This window comes from Astyanax mexicanus, chromosome 21 (genome assembly GCF_023375975.1).
Source record: "Astyanax mexicanus isolate ESR-SI-001 chromosome 21, AstMex3_surface, whole genome shotgun sequence".
Lineage (NCBI taxonomy): Eukaryota > Metazoa > Chordata > Actinopteri > Characiformes > Acestrorhamphidae > Astyanax > Astyanax mexicanus.
The window spans coordinates 1,681,502-1,690,000 of NC_064428.1; positions in this window are offsets into that span (position 1 = coordinate 1,681,502).

Consider the following 8,499-nt stretch of genomic DNA (forward strand, 5'->3'; position numbering starts at 1 on the left):
GGATCAGAGGTGGTTTGGGAGGCTCAAACCAGCTGCTTATATGCTACTGTAAACAAAAGGACACGCCTCCCACTTGACTGGGGTATCACCTGGTTGGATGATGGCTGTGGTCCAGAGGGGGCCAATGAGGTGACAGGTTGAACTCTGAATTGAGGGACAAGTCATATGCTAATTAAGTCAATTCACAGGCTGGGAGACAGCAGGCTGGGTGAGGTGGCAGTGAGAGGCTGGGAGACAGCAACCAGTTCTCAACCTGAGAGTATGGGTACAGGAATTATTCTTACATATTTGGAAAGCACTCATCACAAGCTTTCCATAGGTACCAAACATGTGCCAAGTTGATATATGGGTACTATAGGTTGAGAAGCTGGGAACTGCAACACCAGTGTTGCAGTTCCCACCCTCTCAACCTGTAACTTCCAGATATGTGCACATATTTGGTATCTTTGGAAAGCTTGTGATGAGTACATTCCAAATATGTAAGAATAATTCCTGTAACTTACTCACAGGCTGAGAACTGGTTGCTGTCTCCCAGCCTCTCACTGCCACCTCACAGGCCTCATGGGGGCAGGCCTCATTAGCATGGCCTATCAACTCCAATCCAATCCAATCCACCTTTATTTATATAGCACTTTAACACTTTCGAAGAAAGGACAAAGTGCTGTACATAAAATAAAAGAATAATAAGAATAGAAATAGGTACATACAACAATCAATACAATCAACACTTTAGGTATCAAAAGCTAAGGAGAAGAGGTAGGTTTTAAGAAGCGATTTAAAACTGGATAGTGTGGAGGCCTGTCTGATGTGCAGGGGCAAACTATTCCATAACCTAGGTGCCACTACAGCGAAGGCACGGTCCCCTCTAAACTTGTATTTGGTTTTTGGGACACTTAGGAGCAGTTGGTCAGCTGACCTGAGCGAGCGTGTGGGCTTGTAGATGTGTAGCAGCTCTGAAAGGTAGGGTGGTGCTAGACCATTTAGAGATTTAAAAGTAAATAAAAGGATTTTAAAATGAATCCTAAAATAAATGGGCAACCAGTGGAGTGAGACTAAAATGGGGGAAATGTGCTCATATTTACGTGTGCCAGTTAAAAGCCGTGCTGCTGCATTTTGTACAGATTGTAACCGGGCGAGAGAAAAGCCACTAACTCCCGTATACAGTGAGTTACAGTAATCCAACCGGGTGGTAACAAAGGCATGGATTACTGTCTCAAACTGTGTTTTTGGGACAACAGATTTTATTTTGGCCAGCTGTCTCAGGTGAAAAAAGCTTGATTTTACCACTGCTTTGATTTGAGTGTCCAGCTTGAGATCTGAGTCCATTTTTACTCCCAGATTTGTAATGATAGGTTTAGTATACTGAGCCAAAGAACCTAGATCTACCGGTTGGGACCCAGTGGTGCCACCGAAGACCATCACTTCTGTCTTATCTTCGTTTAGCTTAAGAAAGTTACCCGCCAACCATGCTTTTATGTCCTCAAGACATTTTAACAGAGGTTCGATAGAGCACTTATCTTTTTTCTTTAGTGGCACATAGATTTGACAATCGTCTGCATAGCAGTGAAAAGAAATTCCATGCTTCCTGAGTATGGAACCAAGAGGGAGCAGATACAGGGAAAAAAGCAGTGGGGCTAATATTGAGCCCTGTGGAACCCCACAAGGGAAAGGTGCAGAAGTTGACTTAGAATCGGCAAGGCTAATACAGAACGTTCTATCAGTTAAAAATGACCTGAACCATTTCAGGGCTATGCCCCCAATGCCCACCCACTGCTCCAAGCGGGAGATCAGAATTTCATGGTCCACTGTATCAAAAGCAGCAGTTAAATCAAGGAGTAAGAGAACAGCACAGTCACCAGAATCAGTGAATACAAAGATATCGTTAAAAACTCTTAAGAGAGCTGATTCCGTGCTATGCAAAGTTTTAAAACCAGATTGAAAAATATCAAGAATATTGTTCTCCTCCAGAAAAAACATTAGCTGGCTATAAACAACCTTTTCCAGGATTTTTGACAAAAAGGGCAATTTTGAAATGGGTCTGAAATTTGCAAGCACTGTAGGATCCAGACCAGGTTTTTTGATCAGAGGTTGTACTACTGCGTGTTTTAGGTTTTGTGGAACTACACCTGTAAGTAGACTACTGTTTACAATTTCAAGAACCGAAAGTCCTATAGTAGGAAAAACCTCTTTAAAAAGTCGTGGAGGGACAGCATCGTTTGGAGAGCCTGAGGGCTTTAACTGATCAACAATCTTCTGTACACAGGACAGAGATACAGACTCAAAAGTATTAAAAATGGCATCACAGGGGACAGAAACTGAGGGGTCGTTTGAGGGAACAGTGATTTGTGCCCTAGTAAGAGCAATCTTATTAATAAAAAAGTGTAGAAAATTTTCACAAACAGCAGGAGAATTCTCTATACAGGTGGTCTGGGAAGCATTAAGAACCTTATTAATAGTCTGAAACAGAACATAAGGCTTGTGAGTGTTAGACAGAATAATTTCGGAAAAATGTTTTCTTTTTTCATCTTTCACAACTTTCTGATAGAGACGCCAACACTCCCTTAATGATTGAAAAGACACTTGCAATTTATCCTTTTTCCACTTCCGCTCAGCTCTACGGCATTCACGTTTAACAGCACGAGTAGTGTCATTTAGCCAGGGCTCAGATTTAGCTTTTGGTTTCCTGATTTTTAAAGGAGCCACAAAGTCCATAACAGTTTGGCAGGTAGAGTGAAACAAAGAGCTAAGCTCCTCCGAGCTGTTTGACTTAGACTCATTAAAAAGGTTTTTCTGACTGAAAACATCCGAGAACTGATCAGCAGTGGAATGGTTTATAATACGACAGCGCCTAACAGGGGCGCACAATTTACCAGTGCTACTGTCTGTAAGAAGAACATCAAAAATCACAGGCTTATGATCTGAGAAAACAGCGTCACAGATCTCCAGATTTGAAACAGGCAGACCATATGATAGCACCAAGTCAAGTGTGTGTCCAAGTTCATGTGTAGATCCCACCACAGATTGCACGAGACTAAAAGAATCAATAAGATTTAAAAAGTCCTTTACCATTGGTTTTTCAGGACAACAGACATGAATATTAAAATCTCCTACAATCAGGACACGGTCATAATTAGGCATAATTTCAGCCAAAAAATCCGAAAAGTCATTAATAAATTCCTTATTATATTTGGGAGGTCTATACACCACTGCACACAACACTGTGTGAGAGCGACCAACTTCAAAAGCACTCAGTTCAAAGCTGCCGTGTAGGGATAGATGAGATAGCTGTTTACATTTATAATCATTCTTAAAGACAGTTGCTATGCCTCCCCCTCGGCCCGACATCCGCGGGGAGTTCATAAAGGAGCAATCCAGTGGTAAAAGTTCAGTGAAAGCATCGGACTCACCAGTACCCAGCCATGTCTCGGTCACGCAAAGAAAGTCCAGTCCTTTCGAGGTGAAGAAATCCTTGATAATAAAAGTTTTGTTTGTCAGCGATCTGGCGTTTATCACGCCAAACCTAGCAGGAGCCGGCATATCCGCAACGTTAGAGGTACAGGGAGTCCTACACAAAGACCGCAAATTACGCAGATTTACTCCACGCCGGCGGAGTCGAGGGGAGCAGGGACCGCGAGGTTGAAACACTCCATCCCGATCCACGACAGGCACCAAACATTCGCCAACAGGGTCCAGAAAGCGCCGTGAGAGAGAAAAGCGAGGCATCGCGCCGCATACAGACCGTGAGATACCCTCCAATACTAAGGCCTTCATCCTCGCCAGTTTGCCGCTGCGTTTCCCACGCCGGCGATGGCGTTTTCGGCGAGGAGTTGGAGCCGGGGCGCGGCACAGGTAAGCTGGTATCCCCGAAAGAAACGGTGGTAGCGTTTTATGTCCACCGCGATCCGACTCTTTATCCAGCGAAAAGCTGGCAGGGAACCGAAGGTCCATCAGTGTTTGGCGATCATACACCAAAAGAGAGTTTGCATTTTCAACGCCAAAAAGCACCAACACCACAACCACGCACAGCGCCAGAAGCGACAGACGGCAAGCCCCACACACTGGCGCCATCTTGAATCACTCAATCAACTGGCCTGATGTGCCCATTTACAAGCTGGGAGCACAAGTCAGATGCTAATTGAGTCAATTCACAGGCTGGGAGACATTGAGATTGAGAGGCTGGGAACTGCAACTCCAGGGTCTCAGCCTCTCATTCTGTAACATCCAGATATATGCACATATTTGGAATCTATGGAAAGCTTGTGATGAGTACATTCACAATATGTAAGAATAATTCCTGTAACATACTCAAAAACTGAGATATTTTAGGTCAAATTAGCCAATTTTTGCCAGGTTCAGAATTGATTCCGCTTAAATTGGTTAGAATGGCAACCCCTGTAAAATCTTTAATTCTAATTTAAGTGAGTACTTTCCAAATATGTAAGAATCATTCCTGTAACATACTCAAAGGCTGAGATATTTTAGGTCAAATTATTATATTTTGGGCAGGTTCCAATTTTTATTTTTCCAGCTGAAGTTGGTATTGTTCAAACCCGTGTTAAATCTAGTGTTGTTGTAAAGACTAAGATTAGTTCTTTCCAAATATGTAAGATACATCCCTGGGGAATGCTCACAGGCTGAGAATTTTAAAGCCAAATCAGCCCATTTTGGCTAGGTTCAAAAAAAAAAATTGTTCCAGCTGAAGTTGGTATTTTTCCAACCCGTGTTAAATCTTTATTCCTGAAGATATCTGCACAAATATAGTGTTGTTGTAAAGACTAAGATTAGTTCTTTCCAAATATGTAAGATACATCCCTGGGGAATGCTCACAGGCTGAGAATTCTAAAGCCAAATCAGCCCATTTTGGGCAGGTTCCAATTAAAAATTTTTCCAGCTGAAGTTGGTATTTTTCCAACCCGTGTTAAATCTTTATTCCTGAAGATATCTGCACAAATATAGTGTTGTCGTAAAGATGAAGCTTAGTTCTTTCCAAATATGTAAGACACATCCCTGGGGAATGCTCACAGGCTGAGAATTTTAATGCCAAATCAGCCCATTTTGGGCAGGTTCCAATTAAAAATTTGTTCCAGCTGAAGTTGGTATTGTTCAAACCCGTGTTAAATCTTTATTCCTGAAGATATCTGCACAAATCTAGTGTTGTTGTAAAGACTAAGACTGAATGCTCACAGGCTGAGAATTTTAAAGCCAAATCAGCCCATTTTGGGCAGGTTTCAATTAAAAATTTGTTCCAGCTGAAGTTGGTATTTTTCAAACCTAAGACTAAGATTAGTTCTTTCCAAATATGTAGGATACATCCCTGGGAAATGCTCACAGGCTGAGGAATTTCCAGTCAAATGTACCCAAAGCATTTTGTTGCATGAGAGCCGAGCGACAAAATTTGCATATTTGGCCATAAAATATCCGTATTTCACTCAATTTGAGTGAGGAGTGGTTGACTGTAAAGCTGAAGTGTTCTTCCTTCACCCCAAAGTGTTATTTCTCATGAAGATGCCCATGGGGAGTTTTTTGACCCTCATCATATACCCTCGCTTGTTCAAGCCAGGCGCGAGTGGCGAAATTTTTGCAATAAAACTGATTAAAATATGACTTATGCTTTTCCTATCAAGCTATAAAAAATATGGGTGATTAATCACATCACAGACTTGAGGCCTAGCCTAAATTGAACGGATTTGCAACTTGCCTTCCCTGTTAAAAAAATCATATTCTTCTGAAACATCCGGCAACTCTAGAGTTGAAACTCTGGCCAAGGTCAAGCCAGAAATCATAAAAAAAATGATAAAAATGCTAAACTTGATCAAATTTCAAAATCGACTACGCCGTTGTTTTTCTTATGGCAGGACGGACGCACACATACCTGATTGAGTAAAATCGGACAAGGCGTTCTATTTTTATTCGTACAGTGAGAAACAGTGAGAAACAGTGAGTGACAGTGAGAAACAGTGAAGGGGTACCCCAGAACAGTGAGACAAAGTGAGGGGGTACGTCACCGCTTAAAGCTCAACCCTGTGTGTTTTTTTTTTTTTTTGATCAAAATTGGGGTTCGCACATCATTTATGAATTATGAATTATGCAACACATGTGTTGCATAACTGGGATTGACTCTCAAAAAAAAATCCATACAAAACTTTTATGCTCATTAGATTCGCGTCGAAAAGTTAGGTATAGTCACCGGATTTCATTTTTCGGAGTTCAAGCCAGAGTCAAACTGTTGAGGGGGGCTTAAGTTTTTTCTTCCTGTTTTCATCCCGTCCTCTGGCTGAATCGAGCCTCCCCGTCTGGAAGAGTTCCTCCGAAAGGTTACCAGCCAGACCACGCGGGTGTGGTTCCGACCCTCCCGCGCGGCGGCGCACGCCTGGCGTCGACAGCCCTTCGAGCGAGACCATTGACTTGATGCAACCGGTGTCCTGAGACCCCCCGTTTTACGGCCAAAGGGAGACGGGTACTTGGCCCCCGAGTCGTTCTCCGGGTTCTCCCGGAGGTGGCCCGGCGGCGCGGTTTGATGACCCCGAGTTCGCTTCGGCGTTCCGGGGCGCCCGTACCCGCGGCTGCCGTAAAACATTATTTCAACCCATCACTTTGTCTGTTGGTTACATGGCTTCGAATCAAAAACCATGAAAAGAGTACAACTCTTAGCGGTGGATCACTTGAGGGTCGCTATTCCAATCTATCGGGCCTTTTCGTTCCGTTTTCCCTCTTCCCTCCGGGGAAGAGTAAGAGACGGTTCGAGGGGACCGCAGCTGGAGGTTCGCAGGTGCCCGCTCCGAGGCACCTTCGTCTTCCTAAAAGCAGACTCGGTCAGGTTCCCATCTCAGTTCGGGACTCGATAAAAGCCGCTCGACGGGCTTGATCGCGGGGGAAAGGCTTTCGTCCACCCTCTCGCCTTCGTCTCCGATGGGTCTCGGAGGCCGGCTTTCCACGCACCGTCCTCTACCGTTCCTCGTTCCGGCGAGGGAGAGGTGTGGCGGTGGTCCGTGGAGAGACGTTGTAGCGACGGCTGCCGGTGGGTTTTACCCTCTCTGGCTGCCCGTTATGCACGCCGTCTCTCCGTCAGCGGATCCCCGTCCTCCCTCTCCTTTCGTTTGGGCCGAGTGCGCGGCAAAAGAGAGGTTGGTAGGAATGCTCCGGTAGAAGGTGAAGAGGGGGGCTTAAGTTTTTTCTTCCTGTTTTCATCCCGTCCTCTGGCCGAATCGAGCCTCCCCGTCTGGAAGAGTTCCTCCGAAAGGTTACCAGCCAGACCACGCGGGTGTGGTTCCGACCCTCCCGCGCGGCGGCGCACGCCTGGCATCGACAGCCCTTCGAGCGAGACCATTGACTTGATGCAACCGGTGTCCTGAGACCCCCCGTTTTACGGCCAAAGGGAGACGGGTACTTGGCCCCCGAGTCGTTCTCCGGGTTCTCCCGGAGGTGGCCCGGCGGCGCGGTTTGATGACCCCGAGTTCGCTTCGGCGTTCCGGGGCGCCCGTACCCGCGGCTGCCGTAAAACATTATTTCAACCCATCACTTTGTCTGTTGGTTACATGGCTTCGAATCAAAAACCATGAAAAGAGTACAACTCTTAGCGGTGGATCACTTGAGGGTCGCTATTCCAATCTATTGGGCCTTTTCGTTCCGTTCTCCCTCTTCCCTCCGGGGAAGAGTAAGAGACGGTTCGAAGGGACCGCAGCTGGAGGTTCGCAGGTGCCCGCTCTGAGGCACCTTCGTCTTCCTAAAAGCAGACTGGGTCAGGTTCCCATCTCAGTTCGGGACTCGATAAAAGCCGCTCGACGGGCTTGATCGCGGGGGAAAGACTTTCGTCCACCCTCTCGCCTTCGTCTCCGATGGGTCTCGGAGGCCGGCTTTCCACGCACCATCCTCTACCGTTCCTCGTTCCGGCGAGGGAGAGGTGTTGGCGGTGGTCCGTGGAGAGACGTCGTAGCGACGGCTGCCGGTGGGTTTTACCCTCTCTGGCTGCCCGTTACGCGCGCCGTCTCTCCGTCAGCGGATCCCCGTCCTCCCTTCTCCTTTCGTTCGGGCCGAGTGCGCGGCAAAAGAGAGGTTGGTAGGAATGCTCCGGTAGAAGGCGAAGAGGGGGACTTAATTTTTTTCTTCCCGTTTTCATCCCGACCTTCGGCCGAATCGAGCCTCCCCGTCTGGAAGGGTTCCTCCGAAAGGTTTCCAGCCAGACCGCGAGGGGGGTGGGTTGCGGCGGCGTACGCCTGGCGACGACAGCCCTTCGAGCGCGACCTCAGATCAGACGAGACGACCCGCTGAATTAAAGCATATTACTAAGCGGAGGAAAAGAAACTAACAAGGATTCCCCTAGTAGCGGCGAGCGAAGAGGGAAGAGCCCAGCGCCGAATCCCCCGTCCTTCACGGGCGTCGGGACATGTGGCGTATAGAAGTCCGTATCTCTCGGCGCAGGCCGGGGGGCCTGAGTCCTTCTGATAGAGGCTCAGCCCAGGGACGGTGTGAGGCCGGTAACGGCCCCCGCCGCGCCAAGGT